Here is a 27,313-nt window from a genome sequence, read left to right as displayed (position 1 = left end):
TGACCCAAGGGATATTCCATACTCTCTGTTATCATGCTTAGCATATAAAGTTGGAGGAAGAAGAAAGAAGGGGAGTACATTCAGGGTGATGGCATTTTTCTTCCCGAGTCACTGTTATGCATGAGGGAGTATTATTTTTTTGACAATGGCTGTACACTCTCATGGCCCATGGGAAGAGGTGTTTTGCTTTATGTGCACAGTTTTTGCTTTGCCTGTTTCAGTGTCTTTATCTCAACACACACAAGTTTTCTCACTTTCACTCTTTTGATTGTGTTCCCCATCCCACTGGTGCAGGACTGAACGAGCAGCTGCGTGGGACTTGGTTGCTGGTTGGGGTTAAACCACGACAACTGTCATTGGGTGAAAGGGAAATTCATTGGTTAACAGAGGTTCAGAATTTACCTCACTCATACTTATTTGAAGAGACTGATATTCAAATAAGCCTTTAGATAATGTGGTCGGTTTGGGTTTTTTCCCCCCACAACTGGGTTTTCAGTTTGTTTCCTTCTTTTCTTCATCGCAGACAAAGAATTTATTTTCTTGGTTGTTATTCTTCTTTGAAGAATAGCTGTGAGGAGCAAGAGGAGGAACAGATTGGCAACATTTGTCAGTGCTCATCTGCCTTTATTTATCTCTTGTGGCCCTGTTTTCTTCAATTTTGTTTTTTGAGGAATGCTCCGAGTTTTCAAAAGAGGTTTCAATTATGACTACATTACCATAGTTTGGTCAGAAAAGCCATACATGTCTGAGTTTTGAATTTATTCTGAACCTCCTAATCTTTCGTGAGATAGTTTTGGGTGATGCTAATGCAGCAACTCATGAAAAGCTCTTTAGCTTCCCCATCTTCCATTTTTAAGAAAAAAAAGTTTAAAAAGGTTGAATGTTAGTCAAATCCTAAAGAGTTATTCCCACCAGAAAGTATTGGCACCATGCTACAGATCCTTTACTGTGCTGAAACATGAAGTAGAGCCCTACATAATTCTTTCAATGAATTGCAACTTTTAAAGGTTTTATTATTTAACACTTCAAAAAGACTGTTGACCTCAAATAATCAATTCAAGAAATGCATACGTCATAACTTTGCATTCATTTGAGCTCCTTTTCAACAGATTTTCAGGAAAAAAAATAAATTATGAAATCCATTAGCTGAGCTTTGGTCTATGCTTTTTTTGTCAATCTGAGTATGAATGTACTGACAGACTCCCTGTTCTCTTGTTTCCAAGAGGAAATCAGTATTACACAAGTCACAATGCAATGTGCCAGTGTTTATATCTTCTTAAAAACTGTAAACTGCTTGTCCATTTAAGTTTAAAACATTGGCTAGCCATGTATAATGGATGTAATGGATGTATGAAGAGTGTCCTGCTTGGAGAAATCACTTAAAATACATTAAAACTCAGCCTACATCTGAAAGAAGATTGGTAAATATTAGTATAATTATATTAAATGTATAGTGTGAAAATCTACAGCTATAGACAGTGACTCACTGGCAGTTCATTTGTGTACTTAACCAAACTGAAAAATCAAAGGTAAAAGAATGCAACCAAATGCACAATAAGATATTAATAGTTTATGTTGCTGCAAAACCACATACGAGCACACTGAGCACACAAAAGCATTTGTTTGCACTTAAACCCCATTTCTCCCTGCGTGTCTAAAAACACTAACATTCTTTATGGATCTTTTCATAATGTAGAAAGATATTGATAAAAAGGTTAATGCTGGCATGAAGAAACACAGAGAAGGAACTACTGAACTCTCAGGATACCCAGCTGTCATTGAAGGTGGGAAGCATCTCAGCTAGTTTCCAGCACATACTTGGTAAATCACTAGTTTGAGTCAGGATCCCTCCATAAACAACTGCATTAGAGTGGTACTTCCTGAGGGCAGTTCGTGCTTCCTGCAGCCAGTGTCACCATGTGGTGAGGGGAAAGAAGAAAAGCTAGTGGAAATGTCAGACAATGAAGATGCATGACATCCCACCAGGATGCTTCGGGGAGAAGGCTTGCTCATCCTGAGAAGTGCAGCAGTAAAAAGTATGCAAAAGACAACACATCAGAGGATGTGTGGCAGATTATGGATGTGAGGAGAATGTGGTGGAATGAGGGGAAGAATGAAATCAAAGGATATGAAAGAAGATGGCAGAGGGGGATTACTTCAGGGAGAGAACATGAGAACCTTTTACATCAAAGGAAAAGGAAGAGTCAAAGGCAAGATGTTGTCTAGAAAGAAAAAGATCAGATGATATTATTTTGTATACATATGTATATATATAATATATATATGTTATATATGTAATATATATGTATATAAATATATACATATGTATGTGTGTGTGTGTGTATATATATATATATATATATATATATAAACTTCCCTTCTTGGAATATTCTCAAGTCTCTTGAGAAAAGCCTTTGTCACTATATGGTGTGAATGTTAAAAATAAAATCAGATAGAAAAGTCCAATAGCACACATTTGCAAGGTTCCCTCCCTACTGCTTACAGGGAGGAATAAAATGTGGATGGGTAAAGGATAGGGAATTTCGAATAAAATCAGGATGTAGACTAATCCAAGTGACTCTGTTTTCATACACTACCAGGATAAATCTTTGATTGTTTTTCTACAAAATTTAGAATTATGACCACACTGGCTTCACTAGTGTATTAAAGTACTTTCATAAGTGTATTATGTTGCCTTCAGTGATGCTTTCTATCTCATAGACCTCTTCTTTCCATATTACTTTTCTCATTCTTTTCTGCTACTGACTGATGATGAAACAGCACTAAATATAACCCCCAACAGTCATTTTGTAACTACTGTCTCACTCAGAGGGACCATATGTTTAAGTCCTGGTGCATAATTATTTCTGTTTTAAACACAGTAATAGAGATATCATCTGTTTTTCAGCACTTCCAGCATGGAGGAAGTAGGCCAGGAACATGGGACTATAAAGAATAACAAAGGAATCCATGTTAAATTGCTAATTACCTGGCACTGTATTTGTTTTCAGCTTATATAAAAATGTGATGGTATTCCCAAATAATTCATAATGCCTTAGGCAAACAAGCTAGCCCTGTAATATTTTGGATAATTGAAAGTGATGAAGTGGAAGACTGGAGTCGTTTATTTTGAAATAACAGTGTTAAAGTAAAATGCCAAAAGACAGAGAGAAATACTGGAGGTCTTGAAAGGAGTGAAGAGATACAGAATTATGGATGGTCCAGAATTATAAGAACCATAAACACTGTAACAAACAATTTCATTTAATTTTAAACTGCTCTTCAGAAACAAATTAAACAACCAAAGAACCTGTGATTGTTAGGTTTCTTAGCCTGGATGTTCAGGTGTTATAAATGCCTTTAAACAGCACATTGTGCTTTGCACTGGAAGGCATTAGATTGCTAGATCTAAGTCAGCCCCAAAACATTAAAACTCAACAGGGCAAATTCTGTCCTCAGGTACATGCCTGAACATCTTTTCAACAGAGCCTACATTGTAATAAAAAGCTTCAGAATGATAAATGTTTTCTTATTCCTTTCCCAGTGAGTCTGAGCAAAATGCATCTTCCTTTTAAAATGCTGTAGTAATGCTGATGGAGACATATAATACACATTACAAGACTGAATTTTGTTCCTTGTCAAAATGTTAATGTTATTAATAAGAGATAATTTTTGATGAGATATGTTCTTTCCCAAGCATGTGGAACTCTGTGCATGCAAGATCTAATGAATAGGACCCTTCTCTCCAACATCTTGGTGGAATAAGGACAACTGCATACCACTGACATTCCTTTGAAACACCTTGGTTTATCTTTTTTTTCTTTTAGTTGTGATGACAATCCCCTGGGGAAAGGTCAGTCTAGGTCAGGAATAAGGACAGAGACAGCACCATGAAGGGGTTTGAATGTTAACCTACAGCTGCAACATGGGTTGGCTGGCAGGCACCAGCTAACTGGCTATTGTTAAAGACAAGGCAATCAGCTTGTGGGTACTACATACATTGATGTAGACAAGTGTTTCATTTAATTTCCTTCTCCATTCTGTCTCTCAGTCAATCAGCAGTGACCTAGGTGCACAGGGTTTGGATAGCATTCGTTACAAAACTTATCACTGACCAATATTCTACAGGAAATCACACTAGAAGTGTCAGAGCTACAGCACTGGCATTCCAAGCCACTTGTGTGCAAAGTTGTTTTCTGCTACTCTGCATCATACAAAGTCAAGTTTCCCCTAAAAATGTAGCTTGGAAAAGGACAAACAGTACTCTACAAATCCCTTTTGGATATCCTGTGGCAAAGAAGAATGATGGAAGGAGGACAGAACAGGCCTTCATTGTGAGGGAGTACTACACTGAGGCAAGAGGAATGAGGGAAACAATCTCTTTCCCCTTTGTCCCTGTGTTTATTAGATGAGAAAAACTAGCTACAGGCTGCCCTTCCGATCCCATAGCTTACCTCTGCATGAGTCACTATTGGAAGCAAACACTGAATATTTCATAGTTCTCCTTAAAACAGTCCCTGTGTCTAAAATAAAGATGGGGCCAGAGGACCAGAGGAGGGAAAGCGTAAGGGTCTCCTGTCACATCCCCTGAACGGGTGTAGGCGAAACTCTTCTAATAAGCTAACTTTCTATCTCCATATCTGATTTCTTTTACAAGAAGAGAAGTCCAAGCTTCTTCTTATTGTGTATTACTATCTTGTTGTAAGAGGGATGACATTCAGGAAAACTAGGATAGCTTCTAACTTCACATATTTATGAGTTTTTATATTTGACTTAAATTATTAGGGTTAAGCAAACACATAAAAGGACAGTTGACCAAACCACTGTCTCAATTCAACAATACCAGTATTTCAGCATTTGAATGGGAGTTTAATACATGACTTTATGAACACTCTAATCTTAAAATTTAATAAAGGAAAAATTCTTCAGTAATCTGCTCTCATGGGAAATGGTGAGAAGCAATTTGCTGGATCAGCATTGAAAGCCACAAATTTTCTAGCACAGAACAGAATACTTTCCTTTTTTTTTTTTTTTTTTTTTTTCTGGCAGTGATGTGTGGTTAGTAAATAATACATAAAGAAGAATCAGGGTTATGTTTAAAATTGCACCCTGTTATAAAAATAGAGCTGTCAAGCTGGATTGCTAAGGCTGGCAGGGGGAGGGCATTGGCAGAACAGAAGTAAAGGATTTTTGAACAACTGGAAGATGTTTTGTGACAAAAAAGTGAATTTAACAGTTGTGTAAAAAGAGCAACAATGGTGAGAAATTAATTGGTTAGATTCACTATAGTTACAAGCTCTAGTATAAACATTACTTTCAGCTGTAAAAATGAGGATAGTGCTGCAGTTGAAACCTTGGTGTTTTCTTGCAGCTGAAGCTGTGTATTGGCATGAATTATTGGCCCCAAAAGTGCATTTTTTGTGTGCAATTTGCTGAGCGGTAGTAAAGCCTCAGCAATAAGTAAATAACTATTCCATCAGAATAATGGCAAGTGACATTGCTAATATACTCCAAGACCATTCACCTCTGTGTCTCTTTTTAGTAGTACTAAAGTTGATGCTAACTGAAAAAAAAACCAAGAGAGCAATTCTATCCTTGATGTATAATACTGTATTTTTAGTGAAATAGGCATGCTGATATCACCCAGCAGGCTGCTGGCAGAGAAACTAGAGGTCTGTCTCATATTTTGCTGTGGCAACATGCCAGTATTTTTCCTCTGAAGGTACTCTTTTTTTGGTGAGGATTGAGAAAGCTGCAAGTACTTGTTACTCTTGCATTACATATTGTGTAGCTAAATAAAGCAATTCATATTCAAGGGCTCCAAACCGTTGATATCCCTAGTTAGTTCACACTTGGTTGGGGGGCACTGTTGCAAAGTCAGACAGTACTGCAACTTCTGGAGCAGAACTTCAAGTTTCCTTCTTCCCCAAAGTAATACTCAGACAGTGTTTTTTTCAAGAGGGGAGACTTGTGTGATTGATAGTTCTCATCCACTCTCTTGGCCGTGTGAAGTTCTTTGAGTTATTATCCTTCATCAAAGCTCAAAACTAATAAGATAAACAGAAAATTCCCAAATTTTTTGTTCATGATTCTTAAACAAATGAAAAAGAAAATGCTTATTTGAAACTTATGTTGAAATACAAAAATTTCTAAAGTGTCCTTGAGGCAGATAGAGTCCTGACTCCCCCACTGGTGAGAATTTATGGACTTTTGTGGGGGCTGCAAATTTCTTTTGCCCACAACTTCACACTTTCCCTGCATATTCCTAAACTAAAAATAATGAGGCTAGTGTCTCAATTCATGGAAAAATATTCTGTCCAATAAAATTTCCATTAACAGAATCACAGTTTCTCTTTAAAGCTGAACTACCCCAAGTGGATTTGAGACCAAGAAAGAAAACTGTCTGGCTTCTTTTATTCAAACTTCTCCAAGTTTTCCACAGAAATGCTAGTCTGCATTCACCTATGAAAGAAATTGTAGTAAATTTCTGATTATACTAAACAAGTGGATGTAGAATATAGCTACTTTTTTTTGGTGGTTATGAGTAGAAAAGTGCAGGGATTGGTCTGAACACGACAATGACTGAATGGCATTGTGTGACCTGAGGTGAATTACAACTTCCATTCCCTACCCTGAGACAGTGTGGAGCAAAATTTCTCCAAGGAATTTTTGGAGTAGTCAGTGAATCAGAGCTTGCAGATAACACTCTAAAATCATCAGTGTGCCAGTGTTTACCAAACTGACAATTTCTAAGCTACTAAAAAAACACAGCTAGTGTATTACACTGAAATGAGAATCTCCTCCTGAGATGATCACTTTTCACATTTGATTATTCATGTTGCAAAACAAACTTCAAGAGAAATGAATATGCAAAAAGTTGAGGTCACTTTACGTCAGTTGTAAATACCTGTCTCCTGAAAGAAATACAACATGAAGGAACTCCATGGTTTGAAAACACAATCAGCTATTCTTTCAAAAGGCCTTCATTCTTGTCTAATTTGTCAAGAAAGCATTGCTTGTCTCACATGCAGTGGCACAACAAGAGAACTTAACTACCTTAGAACCCATTTGCATGATTGTTACCTTATTTAAAAGGAAAATATTATGGAATTTTAGTATTTTCAGGGATGGTGTGCAATTTTGTTATTTCCAAGCCTTTTTTTCTAGTATTTCCCAAATTATAAACATCTGGACATTGTTATTTGACACTAGAGAGAATATAAGCTGAGCTCATTATTCCTTCAAAATTGAAGGAAGCTTTACTCACTTTCAGTTCAGATTCAGTGAGTAATATTAACATGACACTGAATGGAACGAAATGGTGTTGTATATAACACTATATTTTATTAAAGAAGAGAAAAAAACCTTGACATTCTATGAAACACCAAGTTGAAAAGAAGCTTGGGAACACTGGTGTCTGACAGCTTATGCATCCAATTACTGATATGTCACCAGAAATACATGGGAATAAAGTAATGAGATGGCAGTTTCTGTAACAAAGGGTAACATTGTCTTTTTACATCTGGATCACCAATTTCATGCTATGTATAAATATACATTTCCCTGTTAACTCTTTTCAGTCACACAGATCACCAGATCAAAATGCAGAGTACAATAGTACAGGTGCAATGAAATTAATACCCACCTATGACTAGTTTTACAGCTACATAGGACCTTATTATGGTATTAATATCACCTTCACGGAAATATATTTTACTTTAAACAATATAGCCAACATATGCTGATCTGAAACTGAGACTATAATCTGACACAAAAATTACCTTGAGAGTTTTCTGATTTTGATACTTTAGAAACCTCATTTCTTCCAGTCACATCAACCATTTGTGATTAATTTTCTCTCAAAATTTACTTAACTTTCAGTTACTCTTGTCAAATTTAAATAGGACAAATGAAACATTTAAAAGTAGCATGACAGAAGCAATCCAATTCAAATACAAACAGCGTTTTTTATAAGAAAATTAGTTTGAAGCTGGCCAGTTCAGGTCAGATTTTCAAATTCAAAAGCCCACTCCCTGCAAAAAAAGATGTCTTCATGGGCCAATTCTTTTTTTTGGCTTACAAGACACCACAGGTCTCAAGTATATTTAGATATATAACCAGTTAAGGTGCCTGAAACCAAAGAGAGGATAGAAGGGTCCCTAAAGCCGGTCATCTCCCGTCATGGCTTTACATTTTATGCATTCCAACTCCAGACCATCAGCTGTATTGTGGCATTCATACAGAAATTCCAGGAAAGCAGCCAATAGGAGGTGAGGGTGCATTAAATGACTGGGGCCATGGCACCACATTGAAGACCTCTGGGCTAAGAAGACCACAAACACAGCACTATAATGGCAGGCCAGAAAGCAACAGCTATAGTGATGATAATCTTTCTTTTTAACAGGAAGATGATGATCTAGTGAAAAAAGATGTTTGTATTTTTGCAAGTCTGTACATCTTCTGAAAGACAGTATTATTGGTGTGTGATGAGACTGGCAATGCTCTCTGTACCCATCCACGTCAAGGTGTCGTACACCACTATGGTACCAAGCATTTCTGAACAAACCGACAGCCCCTCTCCAGTTCAACATGCTGGGGAGGGACTGTGTTTGCATGTACCTCTGGTCCATATTCTGCGCCTCAGATTTTCTCCTTCCTGTGGAGAAATAGCCCTTTCTGAACTGATTTGTGCTGTCAGCAGCTCCCACAGCTTCCTTGGCCCTCTCTTGCAAGACCTCTCCTTCCCTGACTCCTGAGAAGCACACATGGAGTCACTGTTCCAGAGACTATGGTGTGAGGCTTTTCAGATAAAGTTGTGGTTTCGTATTTCTAAAGCAGTAACCTGTTCCTCCTCAACCTGGCCCTCAACCTGCTTCCCTTCCCCACTGCCTCCATTGCAGGACCATGCAAAGAGTTGTTTCAACAATAAAGTCAAAATTCCTTATGGATAACAAGAGTTTTGGAGAAGTAAGAAGTGACGTTAAGAAATCCCGATGCAGAATTCACTTGTGTTTGCTTGTGTTACGTTAAAGATCTGAACATGTAAGAAGGTGAATATTTATTCCCTAAGTGTGTTTGTATACTATGTTTCCATACATCACGTCCATACTATAATCAAATATCCTGCATATGTAAACTGCGCCCTAGTATGTCGCTTGGGGCTTTTTAGAGGAATTATTTCAGATTGTCCTTTTGATGAAATCTTACAAAATTTGAAGTAGTAATTACAGAGTGCTAGAACTAATTTTATCCAATAATTATTTGTCTGACAAACCCAAGCAGTTAACTTATTCATAAAATTCAATAAGAATTTCTCCTATGGCTTTCACTAGCAGTAATGACATACATTTTTATGCATTACTAATTTCCATGAAGAACAATAGAGCACTATTTTATTGGCGTCTAGAATTACTCCACTGTACTTTGATGAATTCTTTTCAAGAGATGATGAAAGGGAAAGTTGAGCAGTCTGGATTAAGTTTCCTTCTTTTCAGACCTTACAATGTTTACTACCTCAGCAGAGTGTTAAATAGACGCTTTGGAATATTCTTAAACTATTTTAATCCTTACATCCCCTTTGGGAGAAGTGTAAAAGTCCATAGCACATGTAATTCCTTGGGAATTTTTGCATTGTAAATAAAATGTAGAAGCGATTTGATCTTCAGTTCAAAATTAGATGGATTCATTGAAGTGTTGGAAGGGAGGGGGTTGCCTTTTAAAGCTGATTTTGCTATTCAGCTTTTACTACTTCTTTCACAACTTTCTAGGGCATCCTATGAACAAACACAACTTCTGCAACGACACTCTATTTTTAGAACTCCCCTGGGACAGCTCAGGCATTCTCAGGAGTGTTACAAAATTGAATTTTCTATGTAGAGGTGTGGAGGGGTCAGGTCACTGGGTTACTCCTGATGGGTGAAAAGGTGCAGTACAGGAATGGAGCAGAATGGGATCAGAGAGAAGGGGCCAGCCCTGGTGAGCCAGTGTGGCAAGCTCAGTGCAGTGCCTTACAAAGCCATGACGTAGAGGGCAACCATTTAAGTAACAGATTAATCCCCTTCATCCATATTCCTTTCACCTCCACCAGCAACTGCAGTATTCCCATACCACAATCAATGTGGAACACACAGGCACTTTTTTACATGCTGCTGCCCAAGGTTGCCTTCATCTTGTACCTAGGCTAGACTGGATAGTTCTATCTCTTTCGGTTGGTGGGTTTTTTTGTTTTGATTTTATTTTGTTGGGGTTTTTTTTGTTATGTTACTGGTTTTATTTTTATTTTTTTAATTTGATTTTTTCGTCCTTGTACAGTACACAAACATTAGTTTGAATTAATGAACTCTTATTTCTGCTCCTGCTGGAAATCTTTGCCAATGGGCAGCGTACAGCCTGTGTGAAAGCACAAGCTCTATCCCACACATGCCACACCGTGCAAACCCAGGATACTAATCTATTGCTACAACTATATCAGTGTAACCAAGACCATAAATAGTTTACTGACCTATTTGCTGTCATAACTTATGCAGTATTTGGCACACAGTACATTTAATTATTCAGCTAATAGATAATTCCCTAATGGAATCACAAAGCAAGAGCATTATGAATGTTCAGAATTCTTTTCCTTTTCTACCTAGTCGAGACACTTCAAGTCATCCTTTTAAGTGTATTCTGCTTCTGTTAGGCATTTAGGTCAAAGCAATTGTTTACTTTATGTGCCTGCAATTGCTATGAAATATGCTGAATTGCTAGTCACATTTTTCACAGTCAGGAACTGAGGGCCAAATTCACTGCCCTTGCCTAGAAAGATGTCACCCCAGAGTAGATATTACCTATTGCAATTATTTAAACTGAGTAATAATGACAACCTTATAGCTTCAGACACAGATGTGTATTCCTTGGGGGATGCATCAGTAGTCTGGATTCCCAATTCAGAAGTGAAAGTACCCAAATTATCATTCTGTAAGAGCTGTGTCTGAGCTATCTTCAGCAGATTGCTTGTTGGAATCAGGGCAGGTTAAAAGATGTTTCATGAATCGCTGAGATCTACTTTCTTCCTTTGGCAGTAAGGAACCTTTTAACTTGAAAATATCATATTAGATCAGGAAACCCAAAAATAGACTAAACATTTTGAGCTACTTTCTTAATTCTCTGACAATAGAAACAGAATTTTGAAAATTGCTGTTCTGGATTGAAATAATCCCATTTACATCCCGAGGGTGTCCATTTCCACAGTGTTCAGTTGGAAGCTAGGTACTTAACTAAAGAAAATTCTTCCTGCAGGTCTAAGTTTGCAGGTACCCATATGACTGATCAAAAATCAGTAATATTTTTTTTCCTCTCCAGTTTTTATTATTATCTATATAACAAAAAATGCAGTTCCACTTTTATTACTAAATTCAGAATATTCAATCTTTGAATTTCTTATTAATTGCATACTCCATGTAAAAATAAGTTGTTTCAAAGGCAGTCTTTGTCACTGCCATTCATCCAGCTCTTTTTGCTACAAGTCTAAGAAAGAGTAAATTGATAAGTGGCTCATTGTAATGTCACTTAAACAAAAAAAAAAAAGATTTTACATATTTCTAGAGACAAAAAATAACCAATTTTTCACTTATTGTCCATTACATATATAAATATAGAAGGAGATGCAAAGAGCTATCAGAAACTCTTTGTTAAAGACTAGCTCACTGCTGTGTCACAGATCAACCTAGTCTTAGCTATAGTTGGCTGAATTCAGGATGCATAATGATTAATGTCTATAGCAGTCTTTCCAAAAGTGACTCTTTCTGTGTACTCTACCAGCAGTAGAACACCCAATCACCTTTCTTGTTCTGGAGTGCTACTGCAATACAACGGGCATGCTGACTGCCATTAAAAACACCATTGAGACAATAAAATTCCAGGTACTTGTCTGCTTTCAACAGGACAGTACAAAAAGATAGACAGGTTAGGATGACTTTTGAAACCCTAATACTTTAGGTATATATCTGAAGTGCTGAAGAAAACATGAAATAGATTCAGAATAGTGTGAGTAACACCTCTGTTGATACACTGCTGTCTGGTTCCTTGATAGAAGGATTTCATCAGGATAAACTCCCAAGCACATTTTCTGAGTGAGAGTAAATAACACTGCTGGTCAGATTACATTTTCCCCTGTAAAAAAATTCTCTAATTTGGTGGGGGAGTTGGGGAAGGAATATGGAGTGGAGTTTTTTTACAATTGAAATTAAAATCTGATTAAAATTAAAGAAACCTAAACTGTCAGTAAGCAGTCACTTCTCAGGATTTATTTTTTAAAAATGAAATATCTTGAAAAATTATTTCAAGACTGAGTTTCCAGCTAAAGCTACCATAGAGGTCAATCAGCATAAGTGAATGTAGGCAGCTGCAAGGGCGATCAAATGGGTTCCATTTCTTCACCTTATGAGTGTAGCTGTGTCTTAGATAATCAGAAGAAAATGAAGGTGCCAGAATTTACACAATGTGGCACAGAACAGCAGTACGTTAATTCAAACCAAATTCCTCTGATACCTTCTGCACTGAACTCTGAATTCAGCAAGTCGGTGACTAAATGTATTTTTTATTTAACATAAGGTATATTCTACACTTCAACACAAACTAATCCTTTCAAATAATATAAACCTTTTTATCATTCTTCTTAATAGACTCCTAGAAAGTAAACTGCCATCTGGCCTATGGAGATGTTAAAGTACAGGAGAGGAATCTACCAACAGAAGAATTACTCAAGGCACTCTCCTCAAGCATTCTGAAAATGTATTGACCTGCGTCTCTGGTGCACCAGGTCACCTTGAGTTTCAGTGACTTTGAAAATTCTAAGGAATCAATATTTGCAAAGACATGAATTTGCTCTCAAGCAATGACCTGTATGCAGCTACAAAATCCAGGGACGCTTCACTGATCTTTAATCAAGCAATCACATTCTTTGGCCAAAGTTCTTTAAAATTAAAAATGTAATTAAATAGGAAATTATTTGAAATTTATAAAATGCCATAGGAGGGAAAATATTGCTTCTATGTGAGGTAAGGAAAAACAGGATATGAAAGGTGATGAAAGCGATAGCAGATATAGACAGATTTACTTAGTGCCTGAAAAACAGTAGATTAAAAAAAATGCAATAAATACTCAGTTTTGCATTGAACATGATGGATTTATTTTGCATTTACAGCTTTCTATAATGCCATGTTCTTGATAATGTGACTTTCTGAATTTTTTAGTACTTTTTGCAGCTTTATTGAATGAGGAAGGCAGCAAGATACATTTTGTGACAGTACCAATTAAAGCTTCTCCCTGAAGACTTTTACAGGGAAAGATGTTGATCAACAGGCTGACGTAGTATACAAAAGGCACACACACTTGTCTGCAGCCACATTCGTTGATGCAAAATGACAGCAAGGAGGCTCTTCCATTACCACATTAGTCACGAGATGTGTTCTGAAATGCTCTTAAAATCCTGACAGGATAACACACTAGTATATCAGCTTCCATGTTTGTCTTCATTGTTAAAAGAGCTGTGAATTCCTGTCTCAGGGCTCTTCAGCAGTGTTATATATCCCAGGATGAGAGTGCTAGGCGAAAACAGAACTCTTATTTTATTGTGAGATAAACACACAGAGGTCTGCTCTATTTTCTCATTTAATGCAGAGAAGTTTATCTGATGGCAAAACAAAAAGTAGCTCATCTCCATTATGCATTTTGGCTTCACTATGTTAACAGGGGCTCAGATCTAAATCCCAAATGCAACGACTGCTGAGATTAGTGGACTTCTAACTCTAGGTTTAAAAGCATGTTCTGACACATACGTTTGATATTTCCCCCATTCTAAGTTAGTCTAAAGGTTAGAAGCAAGAACCGATGAGGTTAATCATGAAACTATCTAACTCACTTTAGTTTTTACAGGAGGTTCAGACAAGTATAGATGTCCCAAAGTGACTAATAAAGCTTGATGACCTCCTGATTTTTTCCAGTGCAAAAGAGGAGCAAAGTCATTTCCTTCTCAGTAATGTCAAAGAGGAGCAAAGTAATTTCATTCCCAGATATGTTTATGATATATAAAGAAAAGAAGAAAGAATGAAAACTATTAAATACTACCTATGTCTGAGCTGTATAGAGGTTGCCAACCAGGGGAACTCTCCTGATCGTACAGCTTGCATTTATGGGGAGCTTGCAACCAGCCTGAAATCTGTTCACTGTAAATCCCATCTGCCTTTGTGGCAGGTAGAATTCATGCACTTTCAGGCAAAACATCAGGAGTGCTTCTGCACAGCCCTCCACAGCCACCTTCTCTGCACAGCACTGCAGTAGCAGTCTCCAAAGCTGTTCCAAATTTCTGTATGGGAAAGAAAATTGCTGTACTGCATGCTCGAAAGCTCCTGATCTATCTCCATTTTTCTTCCAGGGACACTCCAGCTGGGTCAGCTTAAAGCCAGACTTGCAGTGTACTGTGCAGATAGATAATGCAGAGGGGAAACAACTATGACTTTGAGCCCGTCCTCAAGATGATTTCCTCATTGTATGAATGCAGCCATAGCCTAGCTGACATTGTCGCTGAAATGGAAGCTGTGATGGTTGAAAAGCTCTACACAGAATAAAAGCCAATGTATTGGCTACAAAATCCATAACATGAAGCTAATTTGTGGTAATTAGGTGGTATCATCTTTGTTGTGCTGTAGACTACGAGGTGTGCCTAAAGGAAAGTTTCTGTAATGCTGGCAGCATTGGACTGTGAGCTATTTCAAGTTCACCAACGCTGGCAAAGTCATATTTCCAAGGACACAGGTAGCAATTAGAACTAGGGCTCATTTTTCTTGAATCTAAGTAAATTTCAGTCTAATTTTTTAACTTTGGGCTCCTTCTAAAGAAAATGGTGTGTAGTAGACAGAAGTCTAAAATAGGCCAGTTGACTCTGCAGAGCTGCTTATCTCTCCTTGTCTAACTTAACTTGTCGAGCTGCAACAGGTACACAGGAAGCATAGTTGTGATGTAGATAATTAAATTTTTAAGGTCTAAAGTTGAGGGAAACTGACTTAGTTAATACCGTCATAAGTCAATAAATACTACCACCATGCCATAAAAGACAAACACAGCACTTAGAATAATTATTTTGTTGCTATTCTATTAATAAGCAACATAAATGTAGAAAAGACCCACTGATTCTTTGCTGGAGTGCCTGTGTTATGTATTATAAGCCCATTGAAAAAAAAAAAGCATTTCAGTAGAAACCTATTTTGTTGATAACTTCTTACATGTAACAAGACTCTTGTCTTTTTCCATGGTGAGGAGGCATTATACACATAAAGCTTGTGATATAAGGCAAGAAGTTAGCAAAAAACAGTAATTAAGTTGAAAGAAAGAAAAAAAATTATATAATTTATCAGTTATAGAATACAGGACTCAAATTCTGGGACAGGAGATTATACCTGGAAGTGTTTTAAATTTGAATCACATCTAAAATTTGCAAGGGTACCTCTAAAGCAAACTTCTTGGTACATAAATTCACAGAGACATTCTTTTACCAGCATATGTGCACAAACACACACAGGCAACCTATCACTTGCCACAAAGATTTCAAAGCACCGCTATCATAACTCCTATGATCTTTGGACCAAGCTCCAGATAATCTGGATTTAACAGCTGAAAGAAAAATAATTAACACTTTCCCCTTATTAATATTTCCCTAAAAATAAATAATATGGTATATATTTTTAAATGTTTAACATGTACCACCATGTAAGTTCTTATATCCATTTTGTGACACCAGTCACAGTGTACACTTCAATCTCCAACAAGAATGGATGATCACAAAATGAAAGCTGTACACAGGTACTCAGGATGGATTAGTACCTCCAAGACAAATTCCATTCATCATCCGTTCTGTCTTAAAATGAAGATCAAGTGTAGATTTTTATTGTAGTTTGTACCAGGCTATGATCTATGAGCTCAGTTCATAACTTCTGGCATTCATACTCTGTCTTCTGAAGCAGATGGATAGTTGTATAGATAGTTATAGTGGTGGTCCTGTGGTAAAGAGGAGTATTTCTAGTTTCAGGTCAACACAAGAGTACACATGGAGTATTCCATCTGGACACCTGCACCAAAACCAAGACTTCCATTTCCTCTGTGCACATTATTCCCCTTCCTAATCATACAGTTTCTCTCAGCATTTGTGTTAAAACAAAAAAGCCAGAGACCTAAAGCCTTCTCAGACAACCTTGAGAAAACCTGAAGGAAGTCAGGACAACAAAGGATAATCTTTAGCATTCCCAGTACAGGACTTGCATAAACGTTGATCTTCCACATGGTTCTGCTTCCTGCTTAGGATTCTGAGTCCAAGAGATTACTGGAAATCTGTATCTGAATTTCGAATGTAGGGAACATGGTTGCACCATTTTCTTCCTCTGTTCACTACTGGGGAAAATGGGAAATATGGGCATAAAGATACTTATTTGCCTCCCCAGAATTACATCATGTTGTGTAGAAACTGTGAAAATAAAGGAGATTTTTATTTCCAACTTCACTGACTCCTTGTAAAGCTAACCCAAAAAGGCAACTGAAAACAAAGTGAATTGTTCCCTTTAACTGAAAAATCATTAGTATCAGTACACGAACCAAAGCCCAAGACAAACTGCATCATCTTTTTCTAACATGTTCTCTGCACAACATGTCATGAGACTTGTGCCCAGAGAGTGAATGTGCCTAAAATGCTGTGGGGCTTGGTGATCCCTGTCATTCTAACTGACCATTAAATTCTGCTGCTAGGGGGCATACATTACAAAGCCAACTGTAAGGTATTATGAGGTTAATAATAGTCTCTAAAGGGCTAGACATTTACTTAGATAATAAAACAACCCTGTTTTACAATAGTAAATGTTAAATAAATAAAATACAAAAATTAGTTTGAAAGCAGTATAAATACAAATAGCTTTAAGGCAGAAGCTAATCCATAACTGATCCAAATTCCCTTTGTGTTGTTCTTCCATAATTCCTCTCTGCTGCAGAACTTATTGTACCTTTATTTTAAATGTTTGGTCCCAGCTCTACCACTGATAGTATATTGGCATATAGAAGTAGAGAAGGACTCTTTCAGCAGATTTCTAATGGAGTGTAGGAAAATGTGACTTTTCAAAAGCCTGCAATCAAAAGACATTCAAGAAAAGCTATGTAGACTATGAAAGAATAAGCAAAACATGATCATCCATATTCATGAAAACACATTAACCTACTTACCTGGAGTATTCAATTATTTCCCTATTTGTGGATAATATGTGGGCTATATGCATGCTGTAAGTGCCAAGATCGATTTACAAAGTGAGTAAATTGCCTCTTTATGTCCTGGTATTAAAGAGTGTCCTATATGCATGGCTGTCACTCTAAAATTGTTTAGTTTTCACCTATCATAAAAGTTTCAGCTATTCTATTATAGAGCATGAATAGGAAAATGGAATGCACAGGATACTACTGAGCAGTAAATGGCATAAATGCTTTATTTGAATCATTCAGAGTAATGAACAAATGTTTGGAGACATCACGAGACTGGTACAGTCACAGTCAGTTTGACAGTGATGGAGAGAAGGAAGGACTGTACATACTGTATGCAGTAGTACAGGAAGAGCACAGAGAGAGGTAAATATTTCTGTAGTGTTCATTAATTCAAATGAGCAAGTCATGTTTATATTGCTTTCCATTGTACATCCGGGAAATCCTGGTTAAATATTGTATTCATACTTTCTCATGAAATAACTTTTGTTAAAATATTTTGTATAAAAAGCTTCGAAAGATGAAGAAAACCATAAAAGCACCTGAAGCATGCAGCCTAAAGAAAGTTGGCTTTGGTTGAATACCTTCACAACTGGAAAACTTCAATTTTTAAGATATCTTTCAAATTATCCAAACACCACATATACAAGCACCGATGCAATCCTGTGACATATCTGTGTAGCCAGTACACAGAAAACTGAGTGTCAGTTATAGACTATGTTTTACTTTAATAGGTGAGAAAACCATTTCGGCAGCTACATTACTGATCCAGAAAGCATTACCTCTCCATGTCTCTGGTGAAATATCCATGGAGGACTGCACAGGACAATAGCAATGAAATGAGTCAATCTTCCACATAAATCGAGATGACTGGAAAGTGTTCTGTCAAAATTGTGTTAATCAGAATATGCACTTTTTATATTATGTAGAAATTTTAATTTCGTTTGATTCCTTACCTCCTTATTTTTCAAACAAATGAGAAAAGTGTGTGAACAGGTTTCTTTGGTTTTGTTGTGTTTTGTTTTGTTTTGCTCTATCTTGTTTTTCTAAAAAATGAACATTTAAATTTCAAATTATCATAAAGAAATGCTGGAAAACTTTAATGATTTTTTTTTACAACAAGTGCTATGAAAATACTGTTTGTATTATTCTGGCAGCTGCACATCTCACTATAACCTGAAGAAACTTGTAACAGATTCTTTCCAGTTTCCTTTTTTATGAGAATGTTTTTATCTTTCAATACATAACTTACCAGCAGAAGCTGATGACCTTTTCAAGGCAGGTTACAATGCTAGTACAGTAGTAGTTGAATATTATGGTTTGGTAGCTTATTTATATTCTCAGTTTTCAGAGGTAAATTATTGATTTTGCAAACTGTGGGTTTCTTAAGAATCAATCCCATGCTTTGCAAATCACACATAATAAGAAACATTAACCACATCCCTTTGGGTTTCATTTGGAGGTTTCTGAGTGAGACTGCCTTTAACGCTTCATGAGATAGTTTAAAAATGCTAATATTTTCAGTGGAAACGGAGAAGGGCTTGGTAATTATTTTATGCAAGTAAATATAAGCTAGTTCTGCCACACTTTCTTCCAGTGTAGCATATGGAGAGAAGGTAATGCATGATAAAACTCAGAATAAGGCTTTTTATGGCAGCAGATTTCTTTCTTTAATGGTACAACATTTCTGGGCAATTTGTGAAGGCTTAAACACAAACACTTCTTAGAACCATAAGTCATATGCTGACAGAATGTGCCTTTCCTCTCATAACAGTTTTGTACTAGTATACCCTACAAGTAATATTTAACCATTTCTACAACAGATCAAGAACTTACTTTTTTTGGACACAACCATGTAGAAAAATTCAATTCATATTTCAAATATAGTGAATACAGAAATATTTTCATTGATTAAGAAATTCTTGCGTTATGCTTGTAAAACCACTGATAATTAAGGGAAAGTCTGAATAACTGTCAGTGAGGCAAAGAGCTCAGACTGTCCTTCATTATCTAACTCTAATTTGCTTCATTGGTGAAGTCACCTATGTTTGGATAAACTAGTTCTGAGGTCAAGACTGAGTTTATCTTACTGGAGGCTTTTAACTGATCTACTTCAATTTGCTTAGGTTTCCATTCCCTCTCTGAAAAACAGGGATGACAATGGATGTCTTTAAAGATAGTGCTTGTGAGATTATTCTGATTATATGACATTCAGATTTCATAATAATTATTAATGGTTCTATAATACTGACTTTGTAAGCACTATATATTTTTTTCTGAGATGAAACTCTTCTGAGATCCTGATGAATTTATCTTAGAAACTCCTATGAACAGATAAAAACAATAAACATGTTCATTGACATGAACATGTCCCTTGATAATTATTAAGGGGAGCAGATGTTTCTTCACAGCTCATAATAAAATAACCTCTTCCCTCCTGTGTCCCATTGCTGTACTTTTGTTGGCATTGTTTTGAGAATAAACATTTAAAGGATGTTGTGTTAGGACAATAGAGAACATATCATAGGAAATGGATATACTGTGATTGGGGTATGGGATACTAGTACCTACTTTGGCTTTAACCACTTGCAGCACCCAGCCATAGCTGTGCACAAGTCAGACTGAACTGAACATTCAAACATTTATCCTAATTTTGATACCCTTTGAGCTCTGTTCTGCTTTGGGGCTGACCAGCACTGACAACTGAAGCGACCAAGAAGGCCTCTGGCATCCTAGCTTGTATCAAAAATAGTGTGGCCGGCAAGACTAGGGCAGTGATTGTAGCTCTGTGCTCAGCACTGCATCCAGTTCTGGGTCCTCACTACAAGAAAGACATTGAGGTACTGGAGTGTATCCAGAGAGGGGAAACAGGGCTGGTGAAGGGTCTGGAGCACAAGTCTTATGAGGAACAGCTAAGGGATTTGGGGTTGTTTAGCCTGGAGAAAAAGAGGCTCAGGGGAGACCTTATCACTCTCTACAAATACCTGAAAGGAGGCTGTGGCAAGGTGGGGGTTGGCCTCTTCTCCCATGCAGGGACAAGAGGAAGTAGATTCAAGCTGCACCAGTTGTGGTTCAGATTGGACACCAGGAAGAATTTCTTCAAGGAAAGGGTTTTTAAGCATTAGACCAGCCTGCTCAGGGAAGTGGTGGAATCACCATCCCTGGAAGTGTGTAAGAAACAACTGGATGTTGCACTTCACGCTATGGTTTCATTGGCAGGGTGGTATTTGGTCAAAGGTTTGACTCAAAGATTTTAGAGATCTTTTCCAACCTCAGTGATTCTGTGATTCTCTGTTATTTGTGATCAGGATACCCTGGGTAAAGGAAGGCCCATATGATATGACTATTACTATTTCCCAACGTGCACAGATTGTCTCAGATAAGCATAGATGTCTCAGCGATACCACCCCAGTTCCACAAACACTGAGAAGCTTACCTCAGTGACAACCCTGTGGGGCTGTGATGGAGCCAGATGACATCAGGAAATGGTGTAGGTACTTTAGTACAACACAGTGTCTGAGCAAATAAGTCATGCCAGAAAAATCATTCTCTTCATCCTTTTTTATTTACAAATCAAGTAAGCTATCTACAAATAATCAAAAGTTCACTGTACTCTCAAGTTATTCAGGTGCATCTACATCAGAGTCAGTTTCAGCAGGGATTTCATGTAGCTTAGCATAAGGCAGTTGCCTGGTGCAGCAGTCTTAAGTGAATTTGCTCTGAAATAGCATAAACCATTCAGTCTCAGTTCACATTCTGTACCTCCAGTGACATTTCTGTGACCACTCTTCCATTATTTCAGTGCGTGATGCATTCATTCTCCCTGGCCCTTTTCCACATTTTTCATACTTAAATCATTTTAGTTTAAAGGCATAAGAAAAAGGTTTACAGCTTTGGTAGGACAAGTCCAGAGCCTGACATGTGACAGATGGCTTTCTCTGTGCTTAAATTCTAGACAGTAGATTAAAATAGATGAACTGATATCTAGTAAACATACTAGAAAATAGTAACTTTGACATGCCCTTACATATCTATTAACCAAAGGGAGTTATGAAGGTGTCCCAAATAAACATTTTGTTTTCCCTCACAAACATAGCTTCAGAGTTTTCCCTTTCATGGTCCGGACTTTTACGGTAATAGAGAATGTAGATTATTTTGCACTGTAAAACAATGGACACGTTACAAACGTGGTGAAAGCAATTCAGTGAATCACAGCTTGGATCCATTGCACTCTAAGAAACCTGCAATCTCCCCACAGAGTTTTATGGATAGAAGCACTGGATAAAGCATCGGTGCATGCCAGACTTTCAAGACTTGTGTCAGGATTAGTTCCTAGGTTTCAGAATTCATGGGTTTTGTTGATTTAAGTTAACAGATGGTTTTAAAGGCTTACCTGTGATGCTTAAAATGTTGCAACCACCTACACAGCTACCAGGGATTTACCCACTGAGCAGGTGAGAGTGACCCTGACCCTGCAGTAACAAAGGAAAAATCTCAATAAAAAATCCCTTTTATGCCCACATCCCTACAGGACCTTTCCTTGACACTGAAAATTATATCCAACTTCTCCTTTCATTTGTACTTAATTCTGACTTAGTCTTCTGTCAAGGAAAAGACAACCCTCAAAAAATAATAATAAAATATTTAAATAGCAGTCAGGACATCTCAGCTTAGAATTTCCTGTCCAGTAATAATGAATGGGTAAGTAGCCTAAAGTTAAACCTGGAACTGTAAGCCCCACCTATACAGTTATTTATTTCCAGGAGTTGTCTGGCACCTTGATACTTATTGTTCTAACAAACTATCCCATTAAATATTTCTCTCCTGATCACGTTTTTATTACTCTGAACGTGTAGGTTTCTGAAATCTACAATTGCTTCTGTGATACAATTATTCAAAGGCAGGACACTTCATTTCATTTTTACGTTCACCAGTTATGATTCCTTTCTTCAGTACTAGCTACTTCAGATCAAAAGTGTTCCAGCATGAGGAATAGAAATAGCAATTGAAAATAAGATATAACCCATTGTTACCAAAGAGTTAATGAGATTTTACAAAGTAATTGTAGTGTAGTGTTATGTTTATGAACTGCTTTTCAAAACTTTGCTCCTGTTTTTAATCACAAAATGCACTTTCTCTTTTATTTCTTTTTGCTTATTTTTGGAATAGAGAATAAAATGTAGAAAATTACAGTATATAGCAAATACATTAGGTTATCTTCCTTATAGCTCTTGGGATTTCAGATCTTCAGCTTTGTTAATCTCAGTCCAGAATGAGACTTTTTCTCTCAGAGGTAAAATATTTCATGACTGGGAGACAGTTCTGGTTTTCTATATATCTTTCTCTTTCAAAGTAGGATGAAGCAGCTATGCTAGGTGAAAACATAACGAGAAGATGTTGGAATCTGACAGTCTTCTCTGGTGTCCTTAACCAAAGAAAACTACTCCAAGTGGCTAGTATACTGAGATAAGAGTTTATTAGTGAATAGAGAAGGTTAGAATGTTTATCTAGAGTCACCTTTGGATCAGATTTTACCCCACACTAATGCAGTTTAGTTCATCTCCAGATGTCACTCTGAGCAGGTGCATCTGCACAATAAAGAGTTGACACCTTATCAGAATGTAAGAATATAATAGACCAGAAAGAATGACAGATTAGTTGGATTGGGAGATCAGATGTGGTAGTTTTGATTGACTTATATTTCAGGTGGCAGTATTTATAAAGGTCACTTCTCAGCACAAGGCACTCAGCCATGCTTTGATTGTCTGATTCCTCCTGTGACATATATGTTTCTTGCTTATAGATGTTGGAGCAAGAAAAAGACCTTGTATTATCACCTAACACCATTTTTTTGCAAAATGCTGTACAGAAAATGGCATCATCCATTTGTGATGGGATTTTTGGCATTAAATGCCAACTAAATGACTAGGACGTATCTTTTAAGAACACACTAATTGACAAAGACAGATCACAGAATCATAGAATTATAGAATCATCTAGTCTAGAAAAGACTCTGAAGTCCAACCATTAACCTAACACTGCCAAATCCACCACTAAACCATGTCCTTAAACACCACATCTACATCTTTTAAATACTTCCAGGGATGGTGACTCAACCACTTCCCTGGACAGCTGATTCCGATGTTTGACAACCCTGTCAGTGAAAAAATATTTCCTAATAACGAATCTCAACCTCCTCTGGTGCAACTTGAAGTTGTTTCTTCTCATCTTGTTTCTTGGGAGAAGAGACCAACCTCCACCTCACTACAACCTCCTTTCAGGTAGCTGTAGAGAGCAAAAAGGTCTCCCCTGAGCCTCCTTTGCTCCAGGCTTAACCTATGCTCCAGCATCTCAGTGTCTTTCTTGTAGTGAGGGGTCCAGAACTGAACACAATATTTAAGGTGCAGTCTTACCTGTGATTCTGTAGACCAATAAAAAAATCAATCAATTAATCAATCAATCAATACATAAAAAGTTAAAAATCAAGAATTTAAATACCCTTTCGTACAGTCTGTTCATAGGAACACCAAAAATTTTCCAAGGAAGAAAGAGCAACCTGTAGAAAGGGTGTTGAAAGCTTTTTATATTTCTGGGCCTCTGACTTTTCCTTTGTAACTTTGGATAAGTAATTTATTTTGCCTGATCCCTTACTTGTTAAGGATATTATTTTCCTATCCACAGGGCAATTGTGAGGAAAAATGCCATTAGTAATGATAAGGGATTTAAAAATTTGGATGTAGTCATACGAGTATCTAAATCCTTAGTTATCTATTAGTTCAGAAGGAAATTAGATTTGGGAGATGGTTTTGTCTCTATCTCAAACCTATAATTTAGTAAAAATAATGAAACACTGGGACTTGACTGACTAAATTGGAGAATTAAATTATTATCAACTCAGTTTCAGCGACAGAGTTGGTGCTTACACATCTGACTACTAAAAAATATTTTGAAGACTATAAAAACACTCACTAAGTGGAAAGAAGGCACTACTTCTGTGCTATCTTTATGAAACAAATATTTTGAGAAAAACAATAAATTTACTCCCTTGTCCACAGAATAGCTTTGGTATTCAATTTCCTTTCTTCTTGTGTCTTCACTCTTATACCCAAATACACATCAACCTTCCAATATGTCAGTCTGACTCTGAAGGTAATTAATACTTTTGGCTTGAAATATTTTACTGTGTTACTTTTTAAATAACTCATGGACACACTTTATTGGAAGTAAAGTTTGTTATTATTTAATATTAACTCAAATTTTCATTAATTCTGAAATTTCATCATTATTTTTTTTAAATTAGAATGAAATTGATACCCACGATTTTTATTCATTAGACAACTTTTTAAATAGGCAAATATTTCACTCATTTTCTCACACATACTGAAAATGACAAATGAACTGACCTCTTCTAAAAACCTTAGAAGTACAAAAAGCCATAAAATCTCATACTTTTAATTAAAATTCTTAGTTTTGAGCAGTACTTACTAGAACCTCTATTCTGTGATATTCAAATATTTTGAAAATCTAAAGAGAAAATTATTTACAGTCTATCAATATGTAGAATAAAAGGATCGCTCCTGGCAGGGTCTTTGGAGAAATTTTTTCATTTATCAGAATATTCCAGAATTAATTCATAACAGATGCCTGATAGTTATAAAGAAAATCTCAAATGGATCAGTGCAATAAAAGTCTTGTGCACCTGAAAATTAAGAACTACCACATTGTCATTTAGGTACAAATCAGAAATAGACAGTCCCTTAGCTCACATTTATATTCCCAATTTCACATTTTGTTGCATAGAAAAGTAAAAAGGACTTAGAAAATAAAAATCTTAAATGTTGTTGGAGCTGGGCCTTTCAGCTAAGCCTTTCTTCATGGAGCAGAGAAGGAACTGGACAGTACTCCAGGAGAATGGCAGATCACAGTATGGTCTGAATTCAGGTTATATGTGACAATCTTCCTTTTGGATAGGTGCTTTTCATCCATCAGTGATTCTTTTGTAAGGACAGCAAAGACAGTCATCTGTGCAGGCACAGCCCAGTCTCCTCCTGAAGTAGAGTCAAAATGCAGGAAGAGTTTGTGGAGGATCAGAGTGATGACCAGCATTCCTGAACACTTTTATCCCATATAGGCTTGGCCGCTGACAACTTCAGTGGGAGCTAAAACAAGAAACACAAGGATCTGTGTACTTTCAGCTTATGTTAAGATTAGGAAAGCTGAAAAGTGAGTCTAAGGATGCACAGAAAGATAACTGTATCTTTGGAACACATAACTGACTTTCTCCATGTGCATACAAACTTCCTTCACTGAAGAGGGTTTGGTTGTTTTTGCTGCTTGGCTTTCTTTTTAGAAATTTTGCTAGCAATGCAAAATTTGTTAGCAATTCCAGGGTCCAAGACCCAAGAAACCCAATACTGCTCACATCTGAAAGGATTCAAAACCATATCTGTATCTTTATAAAACCGTCCTAACAATTCACTCTTAAAGCTACTGTTCCAGGCTTGGAAAGGTTTCTTTATATCCTAAAAAAAGAACCCCCGAGAACATAAAACTCTACAGCCTAACAAAACACTGAGGTGATGGAGAAAAGCCCTAACCATTTTTCTAACAATAATTTAGGTTTTTTTCCAAAAGTTGTTTTACCCAAGAATGTGAACAGACTTTGCAGAGCAACAGAAACAAGTATCTCTTAGTCAAATGCTTTACCCATTTGTATAATAAATCATGCTATCTAAAGTTAATTCTCCATGACAGATGCCTTTGCTTTGATTTCTTCTTCAGCTTCAAGAGGATAAATAGAAAAAGACTCTCTAATGTAGCCTGATACCTAGAGAACTCTTCTGGAAGGAATATGAATGCTCAGTGGAAACATTCTCCAATGTTTTAATAATGTTGACTTTTATCATGCAATGGAGAAGGTACATGATCTTCCAAGAACATTTTGAAAGCAACCTGTGCATCCCTGGGGTGTGCTTACCTAGTGCCCAAAATGAACATTAGATAGCTCTTAGCTGTGTATAATCATAAGACAGATGCAGTGCTTTTCAGTTTATTAAAAGTTAGGATTCCAAAAGTAAAATTTCTATTCCAATCCAAACTCAAAACCTGTACTGTCTTAACACTTGCAATATCTCCAAGACAGTCAAAAAAAGGAGTTGGAATACCTATACTCTGGTTAAAGACAACTAAATTATGCCTGATTCCTACGTTTGGTGCTTAAGATAGTTTCTGAGTCCAACCCTATTCATACAGTTTTATTACTATCCTTAAAATTATTGCCTAATGAGTAGTAAGAGAGTCTAACCTTATATAAGTAGTTCTGCCATTTTCTCAGGATTCCTCTCTCAATGGGAAGGAACTGAACATATTTGGTATGTTGCACCATGAATTAATAAATTAACAGATTGGTTTTAAGAGATTTGCCCTATCTCTTGATTTGCTATTAACTTCCTGAATGACTTTGGACTATCACCTCTTCATCTGAATTTTTTATTCACATTAAGCTCAAACTAATTTCTACGCAATTCTGTTGTTTCTGATAATGTCCATTTCCTAGATAATAAAGTGTCACAGATGCCACTCTAGAAATTTATTAAATCATGTAAAAAGTAATCTGTACCAAAATACTATATCTGGTATGATTCCACAATAGTCTGGTCTGTGTTGGAATTCGAAACAGACGTTGTGTTACATTGTAAGGGAAAATATGGCTAGTAGGGAGTGGAGTAAAAGACCATGATTCTTTATCATGACCATCTGCTTTCTAAAACCTTGATGTATATTGGTTTGGTCCTTAAGAATTTTAAATACTGTAAGTTGATAGAGTTTACACTTTCAACATGCTGAAGATCTTGAGGCACAGATTGGTACTTTCAGTCTAGTATTTTTATGTAAATAGGTAAATATTCTGGAATAAGTTTCTGTGAATTATGAGAGTGGGAAGGCTCAAGTGAGTCATCTGTAGTAGCTCATCCTTCTGAGTCATGGTAGAACTGATGCAAATATTACTTCTCAATCCCAGGACTAACAGTGACTATTT

This window comes from Myiozetetes cayanensis, unplaced genomic scaffold (genome assembly GCF_022539395.1).
Source record: "Myiozetetes cayanensis isolate MyiCay16 unplaced genomic scaffold, myiCay2020 scf3, whole genome shotgun sequence".
NCBI lineage: Eukaryota > Metazoa > Chordata > Aves > Passeriformes > Tyrannidae > Myiozetetes > Myiozetetes cayanensis.
This window is presented reverse-complemented; position numbering follows the sequence as displayed.